Source organism: Jaculus jaculus, chromosome 7, assembly GCF_020740685.1.
Source record: "Jaculus jaculus isolate mJacJac1 chromosome 7, mJacJac1.mat.Y.cur, whole genome shotgun sequence".
Lineage (NCBI taxonomy): Eukaryota > Metazoa > Chordata > Mammalia > Rodentia > Dipodidae > Jaculus > Jaculus jaculus.
The window spans coordinates 146,976,101-146,996,759 of NC_059108.1; positions in this window are offsets into that span (position 1 = coordinate 146,976,101).

Below are 20,659 nucleotides of genomic sequence, written 5' to 3' on the forward strand. Positions count from 1 at the left end.
GTGAGTTCCAGGTCAGCCAGGGCTAGAATGATACCCTGCCTTGGCCAAAAAAAAAAAAGAATTGTTTCAATATAGTTGGCAGTTTGATTTTTCAAAAGGCAGTTATCTAAATGATTTTCTTTCTTTTTGTCATCTTAGCAGCATGAATATACTATTTCTTTTTCTTTCTGTCTGTCTTTTTTTTTTTTTTTTTTTTTTTTGGTTTTCCGAGGTAGGGTCTCACTCTAGCTCAGGCTGACCTGTAATTAGACTCAGGGTGGCCTCGAACTCCTGGCAATCCTCCTACCTCTGCCTCCCGAGTGCTGGGATTAAAAGCGTGAACCACCATGTCGGGTGAATATACTATTTCTTCTTGATTCTGTGTTTCCAAGTATTCTTGCTGTGCGTAGTTTCCATTAGCTTAGCTGTTCCACTTGAACTACTGTGTCTTGCATGCAAATGGTCAGATTGACCCCGTTATAGCCCCATGGGTAACCAGGAAACTACTCAATGCTCCCATGAGTTCAGCAGTGCTGTGTTTGATCTTTGAGTCCTGCTCACTCAGGTATAGTTATCAGACAAGCGGAACAAGCTGGGCTATCTATTCTCACATAAAAATCAGTTACCTTGGGCTGGAGAGATGGCTTAGCGGTTAAGCGCTTGCCTGTGAAGCCTAAGGACCCCAGTTCGAGGCTCGATTCTCCAGGACCCACGTTAGCCAGATACACAAGCGGGCGCATGCATCTGGAGTTCCTTTGCAGTAGCTGGAGGCCCTGGCGCGCCCATTCTCTCTTTCTCTCTCTATCTGCCTCTTTCTCTGTCTGTCACTCTCAAATAAATAAATAAAAAGTAACAAAAAAATTTAAAGAAAATCAGTTACCTTGGATACAGGCCTTTATTGACACTCACTGTACCCTGTAGGCTGTTACCCATGCCAACCAGGTTTCAAAAAGTGTTAAAGGAAAATTCTGGAAATAAACAACTCGCATTTTAAGTTGCTCACTGATTTGAGTGGTGTGATGACATCTCCCACTATCCTGCTGCACCCCACCTGGCCCGTGAACCCCCTCTTGGTACAGAGTGTCCTCGCTGTGTATAACCTGTCCGTTAGCCACTTAGGAGCTGCCTCAACCACCAGTCTGTGCTGGCAGCACAGGGCATGCACGCAGGCACCTTCATTTTAATAACGATCACAAATCTCAAGAGCAGAGCTGGAGCTCAATCATGCCCAAGAAGCCCTGCAGGGCTGCTTTTAAGAAGCAAAGGAGGGCTGCAGGGATGGCTTGCTAGGTTAAGGCATTTGCCCGCAAAGCTGAAAGACTCAGGCTTGATTCCCCGGGACCCACGTAAGCCAGATGCACAAGGTGGCACATGCACCTGGAGTTTGTTTACAGTGGCTTGAGGCCCTGGAGTGCCCATTCGCTCTCTCTCTCTCTGCCTCTTTCTCTCATAAATAAATAAATAAATAAAAATTTAAAAAGAACAATGCAAAGGGTTCAATTTCATAATATAATAAAAACGTATGCTGTGGTGGTTTGATTCAGGTGTTCCCTATAACCTTAGGTGTTCTGAATGCTAGGTTCCCCAGCTGATGGCAATTGGAAATTAAAGCCTCCTGAAGGCGGTGTATTGCTGGGGGCGGGCTTGTGGGTGTTATACCCAGTTTCACCATGGCAGTGTTTGGCACACTCTCCAGTTGCTATGGTCCACCTTATGTTGGCCAGGGGTGATGTCCACCCTCTGCTCATGTCATCATTTTCCCTGCCATCATGGAGCTTCCCCCTGGAGCCTGTAAACCAAAATAAACCACTTTTCTTCCCGCAAGCTGCTCTTGGCTGGGTGATTTCTACCAGCCATGCGAACCTGACTGCAACACATACTGACAGTGCCAAGATCTATGGGAAAGCCAGGCGAGGTGGCGCACGCCTTTAATCCCAGCACTCGGGAGGCAGAGGTAGGAGGATCGCCGTGAGTTCAAGGCCACCCTGAGACTACACAGTGAATTCCAGATCAGCCTGAGCTAGAGTGAGTGAGACCCTACCACGAAAGATTTTTTTAAAAAAATCTATGGTAAGAACAAGTCTCCTATCCATAAATTTGAGAGGACAGAGCCAGTTTGGTGGCACCTACCTATAATCCTAGCACCTGAGAGGCTGAGACAGGAAGATTGTCACAATTTTGAGGCCGACCTGGGTTACATAGTGAGTTCCAGGCAAGCCTGGGCTAGAGTAAAACCGTGTCTCAAGAGGGGCGGGGGAGGGGGAGAAAGATTAAATCTGTGTCTATTTTTGCTGTTCTACCTCAACCTGTAAAAGTTATAGCCACGATGTAAGATGTTTGCTTACTGAGACGGAACAGGCACTGTTTGTGCATGTGTCTCACAGGACAAAATATGTTTCATGGATATGTAGAGTCCATGGGGAGTTTTAGGCACCCAATGGAGGGATGCCGCTGGAGGAGGGAGGGACTCTGGGATGTTAGCCTTAAGATGCCCAGGGGCACAGCGCCACGCCGTGCACTGGCGACCCAGAGAGCGAAGCGGGGGAGAGGAAGCCAGCCAAATGCTAGGATTCTCGTCTGCCTCGGCTCCTGGCTGGGGACGCAGTGTGAGCCGACGTCCCACGCTCCCGTTACCACGCCTGCCCTCCATGCGGACGGCATCCCTTCCTACGCCACTCCGGTGGAAACGACCCCTGACAGTGGCACCGGGACACCATGATGATGTGTTCTTGGGAAGCCTGAATCCTACGTCACAGTGGCTCTGTTCAGAGTGCTGGGTTTTTCATGCCTGTAAGCTCAATGAAACTACTGAAATTTCCAATGGATCTTCTTTGGAAACCATCATAAAGAATAAGTCAGGCTGGGCGTGGTGGTGCACACCTTTAATCCCAGCACTCAGGAGGTAGAGGTAGGAGGATCTCTGTGAGTTTGAGGCCACCCTGAGAGTATACAGAGTGAATTCCAGATCAGCTCAGGCTAGAATGAGACCCTACCTCGAAAAAAAAAAAAAAAAAAAGAATGATAAGTCAGGGCTGAAGGGATGGCTTAGTGGTTAAGGCACTTGCCTGTAAAGTCAAAGGACACAGGTTCGACTCCCCAGGGCCCATATGAGCCAGATGCACAAGGGGGCGCATGCTTCTGGAGTTTTGTTTGCAATGGCTGAAGGCCCTGGCACACCCATTCTCACTCTATCTGCCTCTTTCTCTCTCTAACAAATAAATAAATAAAAAGCTAAAAAAAAAAAAAAAAGAAGAAGCTGGGCATGGTGGCGCACGCTTTTAATCCCAGCACTCAGGAGGCAGAGGTAGGAGGATCACTGTGAGTTCAAGGCCACCCTGAGAGTCCATAATGAATTCCAGGTCAGCCTGGGCTAGAGTGAGACCCTACCTCGAAAAATCAAAATAAATAAATAATAAGTCAACTAGTGAATTTGCCTCAATAGGAAAAAGTTAAATTGTCCAGGAAGGAATAATCTCCCAGGTATATTGTTAAACTGAGATCCTTCAGGTACAATGATTCCAATCAGGAATGAGCACAGCCATGACAGTCAATTCTGCCCTGTCGTCACCAGCACGTTCTGGAAGGCAAGGAAAGACAAGCATGGGTGGTTTGTTTCTTTTAGGGAGTGGATTTTGGAGTAGGGTCTCACTTTAGCCCCCACCTTTTTTATATAGAGGCAAGCCCCATCAAACCCAACCTGCTTCTAGAATCTTTCTTTTTTTAATATTTTATTTATTTTGTTTTGTTTTTGTGTGTGTGTGTGTTTCGAGGTAGGGTTTCACTCTAGCCCAGGCCAACCTGGAATTCATTCAGTAGTCTCAGGGTGGCCTTGAACTTTCAGTGATCCTCCTACCTCTGCCTCCCGAGTGCTGGGATTAAAGGCATGTGCCACCACACCCGGCTTTTTATTTATTTATTTTTTTGACAGAGAGAAAGAGGAAGAGAGAGAATGGACACTCCAGGGCTCCAGCCACTGCAAACGAACTCCAGACATGTGTGCCCCCTTGTGCATCTGGTTTACGTGGGTCCTAAGGGAATCAATCCTGGATCCTTTGGCTTTTCAGACAAACGCCTTAACTGGTAAGCAATTCCTCCAGTGCCCCCCCTTTTTTAAATCAATTTATTTATTTATTAGAGAGAGAGGAGAATGGGCATGCCAGGACCTCTAGCCACTGCAAACAAACTCCAGACATATGCGCCACCTTGTACATCTGGCTTATGTGGGATCTGGAGAATGAAACCAGAATCCTTGGGCTTTGCAAGTCACCTCGCCAGTCCTAGCCCTTTTATTCTTTTTAATTTTTTTAAATTTTATTTGCAAGGAGAGAGAGGGAGAATGGGTGCATCAGAGCCTATAACCACTGCAAACAACTCCAGATGCATGTGTCCCCTTGTGCATCTGGCTTATATGGGTCTTGGGGAATTGAATCTGCATCCTTTGGCTTCACAGGCAAGCACCTTAACCACTAAGCCATCTCCCCAGCTCCCCCCTTTTTTTCTACCTTTATTTATTTGAGAGAGAGACAGAAATAGCAAGAGGGAGAGAGAGAGAATGGACACACCAGGGCCTCCAGTTGCTGCTAATGAACTTCATACCCATATGCTACCTTGTGCATCTGGCTTATGTCGGTCCTGAGGAATTGAACCTGGATCCTCTGGCTTTTCAGGCAAGTGCCTTAACCGCTAAGCCATCTCTCCAGCCCTAAACAAATATTTTATGAGCTGGAGAGATGGCTTAGCAGTTAAGACACTTGTCTTCAAAGCCAAAGGACCTAGGTTTGATTCCCCAGGACCCAGGTAAGCCAGATGCACAAGGGGGCACATGCATCTGGAGTCCATTTGCAGTGGCTGGAGGCCCTGGTACACCCATTCTCCCTCTCTCTTCTCTTTCCCTGCCTCTCTCAAATAAATAAGTAAAAATAAAATATTTAAAAATATATTTGTTTAATAAAGGGGGATGTGAGAGTGGAGTTTCAAAGTGGAAAGTGGGGGGAAGGAGTGAATTACCATGGGATATTGTTTATGATCATGGAAGTTGCCAATAAAAAATAAATTATAAAAGAAAGTAAAAAAGAGTTAGGTGTGGTGGCACATGTCTTTAATCCCAGCACTTGGGAGGCAGAGGAAGGAGCACTGCTGTGAGTTCAAGGCCACCCTGACACTACATAGTGAATTCCAGGTCAGCCTTCCTCAAAAAACCAAAAAAGAAAAAAAAAAGGTGAAAACAGAGCTTTTTTGAGCCATGAGATAACGTTAAGCTATTTTTTTTTTTCTACATGTTGACCATGTGCTAAAGGTGAAAATGAAAAAAAAAAGGGGGGGGTTATAACATTTTGAGTGAAATGGCTGAATTGGCCCAAATGTGATGAAAACTGTGGCTCAGGAAATACAAGATGCTCAAGCAGCTCCCAGTACAAGAAAATGAGGACAACACAAGCCACATCTGAAAGTTAAGCAGAGAATGTTCTAGAGTCGGGCGTGGCGGCGCGCACCTTTAATCCCAGCACTTGGGAGGCAGAGGCAGGAGGATCGCCATGAGTTCGAGGCCACCCTGAGACTACCTAGTGAATTCCAGGTCAGTCTGGGCCAGTGTGAGACCCTACCTCAAAAAAAAAAAAAAAAAAAAAAAAGTATGAAAGCAAGCCAGGCATGGTGGCTCACATACACCTTTAATCCCAGCACTCAGGAGGTAGAGGTAGGTGGATAGCTATGAGTTCGAGATCATTCTTGACTATATAGTAAATTCAAAGTCAGCCTGGGCTAGAGTGAGACCCTGCCTCAAAAAAACAGGAAAAAAAATTTGTGAAAGCAGGGCCTGGGGAGACGGAACAACAGCTACAGAAGATTGCTTGCAGAGTCTGCCCGCCCAGATTCACTTCCCCAGCATCCAGGTAAAGGCAGATGCCAAGTGCTATGCAATCCTGTGACAATGGCAGACAGAGCCAGGAGGTTCTGAAGCCTGCAGGCCAGCTGGTCTGTTGCTTGCTTGCGGTCTATGTCAGAAGGGACCCCATCTCAAAGAAGGCAGAGCACAGACCACGTGAGGTTGTCTTCTGCCCTACACATGGACACACGCACATGAATAAAATGAAACAATTGGGCTGGAGAGGTGGCTTAGTGGTTAAGGCACTTGCCTGCAAAGCCTAAGGACTGAGGTTTGATTCCTCAGGACCCACGCAGGCCAGATGCACAAGGTGGCGCATGCGTTTAGAGTTTGTTTGCAGGGGCTGGAGGCCCTGGCACGTCCATTCTCTCTATCTGCTTCTCTCTCTCTCTCTCTCTCTCTCTCTCTCTCTCTCTCTAAAATAAATAAATATTTAAAAATATAAAGGAATTGTGAAAGCGTTCCTTCGAACAGAAGGCAAGGATGAGGAAGGAGCCCAGATCTGCACACACAAAGAAGCACAGCAGAAGCGATGTCAACGGAGTGGGCTCTGTGGCGTGCGTGAGCGTGTAAATTCAGTGTAACACGAGCAGAGCACACAGACGGGGGGGGGCGGAAGCTCCCCTACAAGTTGCTGCCACATGTGCAGTGGTGGGAAGTCAGACAGTGGCCAGGAGGGATTGTCCCCCAGACCCAAGGGAACGGCTTCATGAAGACAACTGTTCCAGCCAGTTGGCTGGCAGAGTGGATGGGATGTAATAATAACCATTCTATTATTCCAAAGAGACAAACAGAGCACAAAGGACACGCACACCCACATACACCCAACACACCCTCATACACACACACACACACACACACAGGTGCACGCGCGCGCCCAGTTGGGAAAAGCAATGTGTCTCTACTCAGGGAAAGTTGTTCATTAGGAAGCCTTGCCCTGAGCAAGGGCGACTTGGGTGATCTTACAGGCTGTTTACTGAGATGAATTAGTCACTGCAGGGCAAATGCTGCTGTTGCTAGGAGCCGGGAGGCGGGGAATCGAGCAGGTGCTGCGAGCAGGTGCAGCTTGAGCTACAGAAGAGATCACAGCTGCTCAGGGTGGTGCCCATGGAGACCAGCGCTGACCTGTGTGCTCCGGGCAAATGTTCTCCCACAGAGAAACTCCCCCCCCCCCCCGCACCGAGGTAGAGTCCTGCTCTAGCCCAGACTGACCTGGAATTTTCTATGTAGTCTCAGGGTGGCCTTAAACTCGTGGCAATCCTCCTACTACTGTCTCTAGAGTGCTGGGATCAAAAGCATGCACCACCAGGTCCCACTTAGAGAAACTTTTTTTTTTTTTTGAAAGAGAGAGAGAAAGAGGCAGAGAGAGAGAGGGAGAGAGAGAGAATGAACGCACCAGGACCTTTCATCTGCTGTGAACAAACTCTACACGCATGAACCCCTTGTGTGCATGTGTGACATTGCATGCTTGTGTCGCTGTGCATCTGGCTATGTGGGATTTGGAGATTCAAACGTGTTCTTAGGCTTCACAGGCAAGCACCTTAATCGCTAAGCCAGTTCTGTAGCCTGAGAAACTTAAATTTTTTTAATTTATTTTATTAATTTGAGAAAGACAGAGAGAACGGGCACACCCAGGCCTTCAGTCACTGTAAATGAATTTCAGTCTCATGTGCCACCTTGTGCATCTGGCTTATGTGGGTCCTGGGGAATTGAATCTAGGCTCTTTGGCTTTGAAGGCAAGTGTCTTAACCACTAAGCCATCTCTCCAGCCCAAAACTTAAAAAAAAAATTTTTTTAATTTATTTATTTGAGAAGGGGAAGGAGAATGGGTGCGTTAGGGCCTTCAGTCATTGCAACAAACTCCAGACACATGCACCACCTTGTGCACCTGGCTTACGTGGGTCCTGGAGAATGGAACCTGGGTCCTTTGGGTTTGCAGACAAGCACCTTATCCACTAAGTCATCCCTCCAAACCCCCTTTTTTGAGGTAGGGTTTCACTCTAGCTCAGGCTGACCTGGGATTCACTATGTAGTCTCAGGCTGGCCTCGAACTCACAGCGATCCTCCTACCTCTGCCTCCCGAGTGCTGGGATTAAAGATGTGTGCCACCATGCCTGGCCTCCACAATTTACAAACCAAAACAAACAAAAAACACTTATTTGTTTGAGAGAGACAGAGAACCATGTTCAGAGACAGATGGCATATGGTGGGTAATTTGGTTCTCTGCACATGGATGAGTCAGTTTTCACCAATTCAGTCACATAATCATACTTTTAACTAGTCTTCAAGCTCCCAGCAGCACCAAGAGACACCATTACCACAGTGTGGACAGACACACTTCTCACCCCTACCCAGTGGACAGACTACAGTGCTGAGCATTGTCAAGCTGATCACGGGTCTAACTCGTTACAGAGGAGGCAGAGATGATTCCTCCTTTGAAGACAGAACTCATGATGGCTGGAGCCATGACTATGATACAGAAGGGACGGTGGTGGAGATGGACGATGGCGCTCATCTCCATGCTAGTAAATGTTGCCAGGGCATTGTCTTCTAGGGCTATTTAGGCCCTGGTGACTAAGTTGGTCTTGAAATTTTGTTTCATTTTGGTTTTTGAGGAAGGGTCTCACTCTAGCCCAGGCTGACCTGGAACTCACTCTGTAGTCCTAGGCTGGCCTAGAAATCCCAGTGCTCCTCCTACCTCTGCCTCCCAAGTGCTGGGATTAAAGGTGTGTGCCACCACGCCTGACAGTCTGGAAATATTTCGAAAGACTGTATGAGCAGCTTTACAAGTTGCCACCTTTCTTGGTATATTTTTTCTAAATTATGACTGCATGTGGCTAGATACAGCTAAGAGTGGTCGCCTCACTATGTCAGCAGTAAAAGGTTCTAAAGGAGCCTTTGTAAGGCTTATGTCCTCTGTAGCAAGGGACACAACCTTCAGGCCTTGAATATCACATGAACCCAAGGGTCGTCACTTGACTGAAGGCTTGGCTAGACCTGCATCAGTTTCATATTCAGGAATGTGGAATCAATCTTGGGAAGTCAGATCTGCCTTCCTCTTTTTAAAATATTTTTTATTGTTATTTATTTATTTGAGAGTGACAGACACAGAGAGAAAGACAGATAGAGGGAGAGAGAGAGAATGGGCACGCCAGGGTCTCCAGCCATTGCAAACGAACTCCAGATGTGTGCGCCCCCTTGTGCATCTGGCTAACGTGGGTCCTGGGGAATCGAGCTTCAAACCGGGGTCCTTAGGCTTCACAGGCACGTGCCTGACCACTAAGCCATCTCTTCAGCCCTGCCTTCCTCTTTTTATTATTAGCAACCTTACATAGGCTGGGGAAGTTCACTGGGGGCCAGAAACTCCTGTCCGTGCAGTCTCAGCACCTTGAGGTACAGAGATGCAGCGGGTCTATGTCCACCCGACAGCCATCTTTCAGCATCAGCAAATTGCTTGACTGCATGCCCAACACCTGCCAGGAAGCTGGCATGAGATAATCCCTCTTCTATGAACGTTATGACGTGAGGTGTCATTTCAGCAAAAGTAGCTGTGAGCTTGACGGATGATGAAGACCTTTCCTGTCAGGGCCACTGTAGAATGTTCCTCAAGGTCAGGAGCCTCCTGAGTCGTACAGCATCAAATCCCTGCTATCCATAAGGCCGTCTCTCTTGGGTCCTGGCAGATGTGGGGGAAGGACGGTCAGTCCAGCTCCAGACATCACCCTCAACCTTTTCTCAGTCTGTGCAGGTAGGTTTTGTCATGACTTCCTAACAAAGTGGCAAACCAAGGACAATGCAGCTTTGACTGCCTTGCTCTTCAAGCCACTGGCCCCCCTGTGGCAGCTGGTTCCCAGGAAGGCTTTGATCAGACCAGGTGGCGTCAGAAAGACAGAAATCGGGTCATAGAGTTGAGGGAAGACAGCAAGAAGTGCCGTCAGCATAGCTGCGGTCACTCGGCCAAGGGGCCGCTGGACTGCCGTGTAGGGATGGCCATTGCTGGCGCGTGCTCGGGCGGAGGCATGGCAACACGTTGTATGTCCCTCCAAATGCCAGCGTGACACTCTTACCTCGGTGTAAATCTTTTTAAAACCTATAGCTGCAGTTTCATCCAAAAATGAGAGTTGTGGTTTCAGTGTCACAGTTTCTAATCATTTCAGACAATTTGGGAAGGGATAAATTGTATAGATTGGTTTGTATTATAAAGCAAATACGTAATCTTTTTTTTTTTTTTTTTGAGGTAGGGCCTCTCTCTAGCTCAGGCTAACCTAGAATTCACCGTGTAGTCTCAGGGTGGCCTTGAACTCACTTTGATCCTCCTACCTCTGCCTCCCGAGTGCTGGAACTAAAGGCATGTGCCACCATGGCTGGCCTAATCTGCTTTCTTAATAATTGATTTAATAGTTTTCAGTGGTGTTGCAGTCAGGTTCACATTGCTGGTAGAAATCACCCAGCCAAGAGCAGCTTGTGGGGAACAAAAAAAAGAGGTTTATTTTGGCTCACAGGCTCAAGGGGGAAACTCCATGATGGCAGGGGAAACGATGGCATGAGCAGAGGGTGGACATCACCCCCTGGCCTGTGGGAAGCCATGCTGGCTTCATCAGGCTTTGCCATGTCAGCTTGTTTACTGCTTTTGTATCCTAATTGTCTGCGCATGAGCACATGATGTTATTCTAATATGGTTGCTCACCCATCCCGATTGGGTGATGCAAAATCATCTGATGAGACTTAAGCCAATCAGACGACGCTATACAATCACATGACCATAAGTATATAAGCTTGGCGCTCCGTAGGGTCGGGGTCCTTCTCTCTTTCAGTTTGGAGCTCCCAATAAAGTGTGCTTGAGAAGAATCCTGTTGTTGTCGTTCTTCCTGCTGGCGGGAGGGGCGCAACAAGTGGTGCCGAAACCCGGGAATTTGTCAGCAAACGGCCAGTTGAGAGGACCCCTGAGGATACTTCCGAGGGAGGATTCAGAACTCAACACACGGAGCGGCGGTACCGGTAAGTCCCCTGGTGCTATATGATAAGTTTTTGCCTGTAACTGATCTATAAGTAACATATATAAGGTTGCAAAATGGGACAACACCACTCTACCTTTTTGGAGCCACTTCAGAAAGTATTAAAACAACGTAAACTTAAGATTTCAGATAAAACTCTTAAAGGGTTTTTGGAAGAAGTGGATATGATAGCGCCTTGGTTTGAGCTGACTGGGGGTTTAAATTTGACCTGCTGGGATAAGTTAGGCAGAGACATCGACCGTGAGTCAGAAACGCGAAAGTTGCGCGCAGGTACACAGCCCTTATGGCGCTTGGTGCGATCATGTTTGGAGGACAAACGTTGTGAAGAAGTGATCAGGGAAGGCCAACGCATATTAGCACATCATCAAGATAGCATGTCAGAGTCTGAAGAAAGTAAAAGGGGACAACAAAAAAAGGTTAAAATGAAAAGTGAACCTAGGTTTCAGATAGAACAGAATAAATGTGCACAGAATAAAAGTAAATCACAAAAGGAAGGGCCACATTCAGGTCCGAAGCTATATCCAGATTTAACGGAACTTGCAAATTTATATATAGAAAGTTCTAGTGAATCTGAGGGAGAAGAATTAACTCCAGAGGAAGAACAGGATTTTGAGGAAGTAGAGACCAAGTATGTTCGGGAATGTTCTAGACCCAGACAAGATGGCGTCTTTACTCCTCCTCCAGCTTATGCCTCTACAAGTAAAAAATGTAAACAACAAGATGGCCGACTTCCATTCGGGGTGTGTCCTTCGTCCAGATGTAGTTTGATAAAACCAGAGACTTGGAGAAAGTTGGCTAGTGCTTATCCAGTTTTTGAGGACCCTAATACCAATACTAGATATCATGAAGCTATAGGATATAAGGAACTCAAGGATCTTGCAGAAGCTACTAGAACTTATGGGATAAATGCTTCTTTTACTATGGCGTTGTTAGAACGACTTACCAATAGAGCTTTGACCCCAGCAGATTGGTTTGGAGTCTCTACAACTTGGCTGTGTCTCCCAGTATCAACATTTGTGTATTACTCCTTTGCAATTTAATTTTACTGCTTCTTTTAATCAGAGTCGCAAGCTAGCTGAATTTTTGGCAGGAAACTGGACACTTGAAGGAGAGCAGCTATCTCGGAAGTTACTATTCCAGATTGTACAGCTGAATGGAACTCATCTGGAGCCAATCTCTTTGGGAGATTTTACTTCTTGGCTATCTTCTGCATTTTCTTTCTTTAAGGAATGGGTGGGGGTGGCTATGTTTGGAGCAGCCCTTTTGTGTGGTATGGTGTTCTGTCTCTGGCTTATCTGTCGAATCAGACGACAACGTCAGCAGGATAACATAAAGATTGTTCAGGCACTTATGGCTTTGGATCAAGGAGCATCTCCACAAGTATGGCTGGCTAGCCTGCGTAATGGTTAGTTTCACCCTGTCTATGTAAGGCCTTTGCACACCAAGTGACCTTGTTGTCATTGCACCTTGGAAGGCTTACATCCCATGGTTAGTTCCACCCTGCCTACTGTAAGGCCTTTGCACACCAAGTGACCTTGTTGTCATTGCACCTTGGAAGGCTTACATCCCTGCATGAGCAGCCTTTGCACCCCGAAGGGATTTTTCTCATTGCACTCGGGAAGGTGCTTAAGCAAGTTTTTGGTCTTAGGCTCTACCCTCGATCGGACTGGCCATTATGAGGGTTGGTCCTTGATCGGGTATCCTGAGGTTCAAAACAATTTTTTAAAGGGGGAACTGTGGGAAGCCATGCTGGCTTCATCAGGCTTTGCCATGTCAGCTTGTTTACTGCTTTTGTATCCTAATTGTCTGCGCATGAGCACATGATGTTATTCTAATATGGTTGCTCACCCATCCCGATTGGGTGATGCAAAATCATCTGATGAGACTTAAGCCAATCAGACGACGCTATACAATCACATGACCATAAGTATATAAGCTTGGCGCTCCGTAGGGTCGGGGTCCTTCTCTCTTTCAGTTTGGAGCTCCCAATAAAGTGTGCTTGAGAAGAATCCTGTTGTTGTCGTTCTTCCTGCTGGCGGGAGGGGCGCAACACTGGCCAACAAGTGGTGGGCAACAGTGACAGGAAAGCATGCCAAACTAGCAAAGGGGAGCTGGCTATAACACCCACAAGCCCGCCCCCAACAATACACCACCTCCAGGAGGTTTTTATTTCCAATTGGCAGCAGCTGGGGAAGCTGGCATCCAGAACACCTAAGTTTATGGGGGACACCTGAATCAAACCCCCACAAGTTGTGAAAGGCTGTCAGGCACCTGGCTTTCTCTCATTGCTTGGGGATTATTATTTTGCCCTGTCCTGTGGAGAGGGATTTGGGTCAAGCTGACAGATGCACCTACCCATGGACAGCTATTCTCCCTCTAGGGGTTTAACTTATGTTTTATTTATTGACAATTTTATACATGTGTATGATGTATTTTGATCATAATACCCTCCCATGGCCTTCTCTTAACCTTCCTCCTGGTATCCTTTTGGCTTCATCGAGTTTCTTTTCTTGATCTTTTTTTGTATGCACATGTATGATATGCGTGTGAGTAGGTTCAGGTGTGAGAGAGCAGGCACGCGCATGCCACAGCACACGTGTGGAGGTCAGGGCACAGCAGCTTCAGGTGTGGGTCCTTCCCTTCCTCTCTGAGGCAGAGCCTCTTTTCACGTTGGCACCCGCCAGGCTGGCCAATCTGCAGGCTTCTGGCATACGCTCCTGCCTCTGCCTCTCTTGCTCTGGATGTGCTGGGGGTGCAGACCTTACTTACAGCTCTGGTGCCCGGCTTTGTGTGGTTCTGGGGGTTGACGCTCAGGTCCTCGTGCTTGAACAGCAAGAATCCACTGAGCCATCGCCCTAGCCCATGTTGACCTTTTACACTCCAACATCCATCACGATGGCAGGCACTACCCGAGTCAATCGTTTCCATTGTTGTAGCAGAATGATGGAAACTCCCCAGATGCCCAGGAGAACAGTGGAGAACTGTGTGGCTGAGGAAGAGGAAGGAGTTCCTGCGCTGCTGCGGCGGGGATTGCTCCCGGAGAAGACGTGAGGGAGGAAGGCCGGTGCAGAGAACGGCGGGGCTGTGCCTTGCCTAGGTAGGGGCATCCCAAGAGCCATGGCCCTGTCTCTGGTGGCACCTGCCAGCCCAGGTGAAGGAGCCGCTCCCCTGACTGGCCACTGGCCCCTCCGTTTTCATTTGTTTAGGATGCCCCGGCCCTCCCTGTCTCACATTGCCAAGGAGAATAACACTGCCCACATGCAGCGTGCGTGGCTCTCAGGGCCCTTTGATAAAGGGCTCATTGTTCACATTGGCTTCCTCGGTGGTGACGGTAATGATGTTTGGATCTTCACCTGCTTGCCACCCTCGAGTTGCACCTAGGCAGGTCATGTTATTGTCTCTCAAATATCTTTTCTCAGCTGGGCATAGTGGTGTACATCTTTAATCTCAGCACTCAGGAGGAAGAGGTAGGAGGATCACCGTGAATTCCAGGCCACCCTGAGACTGCATAGTGAATTTCAGGTTACCCTCGACTCGAGAGAGACCCTACCTCAAAAAAAAAAAAAAAAAAAAAAAAAAGAGACGACTTGTTTTGAACTGGAGAAATGGCTTAGCATTAAGGTACTTGCCTGTGAAGCCTAATGTGGTGGTTTGATTCAGGTGTCCCCCATAAACTTAGGTGTTCTGAATACTAGGTTCCCAGCTGATGGATATTTGGGAATTAATGCCTCCTGGAGGGAGTGTATTATTGGGGGCGGGCTTATGGGCTTTATAGCCAGTTTCCCCATGTCAGTGTTTGGCACACCCTTCTGTTGCTGTGGTCCACCTTCTGTTTGCCAGGGGGTGATGTCCACCCTCTGCTCATGCCATCGTTTTCCCCTGCCATCGTGGAGCTTCCCCTCAAGCATGTGAGCCAAAATAAACCTCTTTTTCCCAGAAGCTACTCTTGGTTGGGTGATTTCTACCAGCAATGCGAACCGGACTACGACGCCTAACAACTGGGGTTCAAGTCTCCAGTACCCAAGTAAAGCCAGATGCACAAAGTGGTACATGCATCAGGGTTTTTTTGTTTGTTTTGCAGTGGCTAGAAGCCCTGGTGCACCCATTATCTTTATATATATCTTCTCTCGCGTGCTCTGCATGCAAATAAATAAATATATTTTAAAGTTAATGTGCTTGAGATGTAGCTTAGAGTGCTTGCCTACTATGCACACGGCCTTCTGGTTGATCCCCAGAACCACATAAGCTGGGTATAATACCACCTGCCTGTAATCCTGGCACTCCAGAAGTAAAAGCAAAGGGACCAGAAGTTCAGGGTCATCTTCAACTACATAGTAAGTCTGAGGCTAGACTGGGTTACACGAGATCCTGTCTCAAAAATAAAAATAGGGCTGGGAAGATGCCTCGGTGGTTAAAGGCACTTGTCTGTAGTGCTTGGCTGCACACGGAAACTGCCGGTTACCAGCCTGCTGCCTCTGAGCTCCAAACCCATCTTTTGTCTCCCTGCCTGAAGGAATTCTACAGAGCCTTCTTTCCCAGCTAGCAGTACCAGACATTAGCAGCAGAGGGCGCTGGAGGGCCAACAAAGGAGGAAGGGCTTTTCTTTTCACAGATACTGTTGGCTAACCACCCACACTGGCTTGCTTGGACTGCTTCCCTGGGGACTCCCTTAGGTGTCTCTGCAGTAAGTTCTGAGGCATAGCACTTGCCTGTGCATGGCTTAGCTGGAGTCCCAGAGTGTGCTCCACTGGCAAAGTTTCTCCCAGGAGTCTGGTGTCCTGGTTAGGGAATGACACTTCTGGATTGACTTCTCTGAGGCTACGCTTGGCCTCAGCCCTAGGGGTGACCATGTTCAGTATCTGCTCTTTCTGTGTTTATTTATTTATATTTTTTTAGTTCATGGGTCATACTTTTTATGTCCTCTAAGAATTTTTTTAAATATTTTATTTTTATTTATAAAGACTGAGAAAGCCACAGCACAAGCCACTTGTTAGAGCAAAAGAAGGAGACCTCAGCAGGTCCAGCCAAAAGTGCACCAAAATCTGTCAGAGCCAATGAGTAGAGAGTGCCCCAAGGGATAACACCAGGCTTTGTGGAGACATCGTCCATACAGGGGACAGGGTCTGGCCACAGGTATGCTGGAATTCAGCATGTCGTCGTTCTTCCCTTCCTGCATGGCATTGCTGGCAGCTTCCGTCCCGTCCTGTTCTGTCCCACCACGCTGGGTCAAGTGTGTCCAGTCATCTGAGTTCCCAACCATCGAGAGAGATGGTATGCCAGGTGTGGTGGTGCAAACCTTTAATTCTAACCCCCAGGAGGTGGAGGTGGGAAGATCGCAGTGAATTCAAGGCCAGCCTGAGACTACAGAGTAGGTTCCAGGTCAGCCTGGGCTACAGTGAGACCTTGCCTACAAACAAACAAACAAACAAATAAAAACCGAGGAAATGATGCACAGGATGTCAGCCTGGACAATTCAGTAAGCCCATCTCTAAAGAACGGGGTGGGTCATGAACTTAATGGTGGAAGGCTGCCAAGCATGTCTGAGGCCCTGGGTTCCACCCAACACTACAAAAAGAGAAGAAAGGAAAGAAAAGAAAATGAAAGAAGAGAAAAGAAAAGGAAAGGAAAGAGCATCCCCGACTCCTTTGAGATGCACTGTGCCACACTGGCTCAATCCCACTTTGGTCACAGGACCACTGATGGCAGCCGCAATTCCCAGTTGCATGAGTCTCTGGGAACTGGCGATGGGAGGGCGTTTTCCACAAGCGGAATGTAAATAGTTGTAGGCAGAAGACAGACTGTGGTGACTTGGGGGAGACAGGGCTACATTACACTGAGTCTTCTCCCATCAAAGGGCCAACTATTTTTCCAAGTCTTGCACATGGACTTGACCATGTAACTGACTTACCATGGGACATCAACAAAAGCCGGAAATGTGCTTGGGCCACAGTCTCCCCTTCTCTTGCCATGGATGAACCCTTCCTGCCATTATCTCTGCCCGCCGAGGCTAGCCAACGGGAGATGAGACAGCCCACTACTCCAAGCTCCTTCCCTGGGGTCTCTCCAGGCTCATGCGTGCTGGAGACACCAATCCAGGGTCAGGTGGCTACGGGACGCTGGTGTCCAGCCAACAGGGCAACTCCGAGTTATTAGCCAACACACTGTCCATCCCACAGGAGGAGCTTCTCACTAGCATAGTGGGAAACTATATCCTAGATAAAGGGTATATGTCCTCTATACCCTCCTAACACTAGACTGGCCCAGGCCCTTACAGAATCTTGCAGTGACAGCTACTGTGCATACAGCGGTGTTACCACAGATTCACCTAGTCCTTAAGTGACGTTCAGAGGCTACATTCCCTTCCCAGCTCAGGCTCAGGACACTAGGACCCCCGGGGTGCCTTTGCTCCAGGGCCACTACAGACTCAGCCTTTGGGGGGGGGGGTTCTAGCACTGAGCAAGGTTAATTAGGCCACAAGACCCAAGAACAGTACATTCTCCTCAGCGAGGGCAGGAGCCAGCCAGCTAGGCTGAGGTCTTGTTAAGATCAGTGGTCACTCACCCAGGCAAACATGCTGTCTCCCAACTGACCCGTCGTTCCTCACACTGCCATCATTTGGTCTCCTCGGGGCCTCCCCCAGAATTCTCCGAGGACAGCGGCCCCTGCCTCCCACACCACCCTGCTCAGCACCCCCGGGCTGCCTCCCAGAGCTCCAGATGATGGCAGTCACACATTCCAGGGTCACATCCCAACTGCGTCCACAGCAGCTCCAGGGCCGCCATTGCCAAGGCGTCCCCCTGTGGCCCAGGCCCAGTCTCCGGCCTCACTTGCTCCTGTGACTGTACTCGGTAGTTCTCTTCTGTCCCCTGGGAACTGTGTCCTACAGGTCAGTGCTGCTTCACACCCCTCACCCTTCAGACACGCCCTTGCCAGTGGAGAGTTTCTATGAGACAAACCCCTTAGGCCTCGGCTCTGTTCTCCCTCTGGTCGTTTGGTCTGTGTATGGGTGTTTCCACTCCCTGTCTGGGCATCAAAGAACTGGAAAAGGTGCACACAAAAAGCAAAGCAGCGAGAAACGTTATTAGTCTCAGTAGAAGAGACTTGAAGGGCTCCAGGAGTCCATGAGAAGGAGGTGTCAGTTGCTAGGCGCACGATTTGGGTGGTGCTCTCATCTGACTGACAAACTCGAGTTATTGTACCCTTACTTCACTGTCCCTTCCCATGGTACATTTGATTTTAGGTTTATTTAATTTGTTTATTTTTAGTTTTTTCAAGGTAGGGTCTCATTGTAGCCCAGGCGGACCTGGAACTTACGCTGGCCTCAAACTCTCAGTGATCCTCCTACCTCTGCCTCCCAAGTGCTAGTATTAAAAGTGTGTGCCACCACACCCAGCTTGATTTTATCTTTTTTTTAAATTTTTTTTTCTTTTTTTAATTAATTATTTATTTATTTGAGAGTGACAGACACAGAGAGAAAGACAGATAGAGGGAGAGAGAGAGAATGGGCGCACCAGGGCTTCCAGCCTCTGCAAATGAACTCCAGACGTGTGCGCCCCCTTGTGCATCTGGCTAACATGGGATCTGGGGAACCAAGCCTCGAACCGGGGTCCTTAGGCTTCACAGGCAAGTGCTTAACTGCTAAGCCATCTCTCCAGCCCTTATTTTTTAATTTATTTACTTTAGAGAGAGAGAAAGAGGCAAAGAGAGGGCGAGAGAGAATGGGCATGCCAGGGCCTCCAGCCACTGAAAATGAACTGCAGACACATGCGCCCCCTTGTGCATCTGGCTTATGTGGGTCCTGGGGAATCCAATCGGGGTCCTTTGACTTTGCAGGCAAATGCCTTACTGGCTAAGACATCTCTCAAGCCCTTATTTTTTTTAAGCAAAGCAAGAAAGAGACAGAAAATTGAGTGGGGGGGGATAGAATTAGTGTGCCAGGGCCTCCTGTCACTGCAAACAAACTCCACGCACACGTGCCACTTTTGTATTTGGCTTTACAAGGATACTGGGGACTTGAACCCAGGCTACGAGCCCTTGCAAACAAGTACTATTAATCACTAAGCCACTTCTCCAGCCCTGATGTGTCTGATTTTAATCATATGTGTGCTCAGTTAAGCATAGGCATAAGATGATAGAGGATTCTTTCTAAAAGTTCACTTAGAAGACAGATTGCCTTACTGCGTATGCACCCCAACCTAGTCCAGACTGGATGGCCTCCTGTGTTCTGACCCTGCATGTACCTAAGAACATGTCTGAATGTTCTGGCCACAAAAGGGGAACAACTACTGGTCACTAGAAAAGTGTGTCGGCCTGCAGCACAAGAGTTGAAACAGACCCCGACGGAGGGAGTGGGAATGGATCTGAGAGAAGAGCACAAGGAATGGAGCCAAGACAAGTTCTGATCAAGGCTCAGGTTTATTCAGGCAGACACAGCTTATATACAGAAGACAATGCCCTCGTGCCCAGGGCCATGTGGTAACGCCCCTCTATCAGGTGCCTATGCCTTATGTTAAATGATGCCTGGCATTATTTCACCTGGGCTGCCTTCTCACCTAGGCTGTAGGACAAGAGATTAAAGACCACCTGTAGCTCCCGAAGTCAAAGAGCAGCTGCAGCTCCCCTGTGGCTCCCTCCCGACGGAAAAGGAGAGGCATCTCATTGTTTGGCATGGGGCGTGCATTACAGGTCAATGCAGGTGGAGTTCCCAGGGTCCCAACAGGTCACCAGATGCCTTGTTAGGAAGAGAGTGTGTCTCCTGACAAAGCCAAGTGGTATCCTGGGTTGCTGAACTATTCCCTTTGTTTGCCTGCCTTAAGATCCCCTGAGAAGAACCAGGTTCTGGGTTAAACCCAACTCCATGACTCCTGGCCTGCCCCTGAGCACACAGCGTGGCTATGGAAACCACAGCCTGTGATGCACCTGCTCCAGCCTGATACTCGCTGCGACTGCACACGCATGTGACCACACCTGGAAAGTCACATCTCCTCCTACCCCCAAATCTCCATCAACACTGGCTTTCATTTCCTCACATGTTCAAGTACAAAATGTTAATATCTACTCTTCCTCGTGGCTCAATAAAGAAATTCTAACAAGGTCTCCAGGCTGGAGAGATGCCTTAGTGGTTAAGGCACTTACCTGTGGAGCCTAAGGACCCATGTTCAACTCTTCAGATCCCACATAAGTCAGGCGCACAAAGACACACAAGTGCACAAGGTCGCACATGTGCACAAAAAGATGTCACACACATCTGCAGTTCGATTGCAGTGGCTGGAGACCCTGGCGCACCAATTCTCTCTCTCTCCTCTCTCTTGCTCTTTCTCGCATTAAAAAAAAAAAACAACAAAGGTCTTTCCAGGTGTGGTGATGGTGACGCACACCTTTAAACCAGCACTTGGGAGACAGAGGTAGGAAGATCGCCACCCTGAGAATACATAGCGAATTCCAGGTCAGCCCAAGTTAGAGTGAGAGCCTACCTTGAAAAACAAAACGAATAACAATAATAAGTCTAACAGAGTTTATAATGAGACATCCTCAGTCTTCATCCAGCCCAATCCCTACGTGCATCCGTGTGCCCACACCAAGCGCATACAAACACAGGCCGCCATTCCTCCCTGGCGTGTTGCTTAGGCTTCAGTCATGAGCAAATTCAAATACTGCTTGCACTTCATTTGTTGGAAGGCAGAATACCACAGCCTCGATGCTGTACGCTGACCCCCCGCTTAACGTGGGACGATCTGACTCCTCAGATCAGCGCAGATGCCCTTCCTCGCTCTCCCCACAG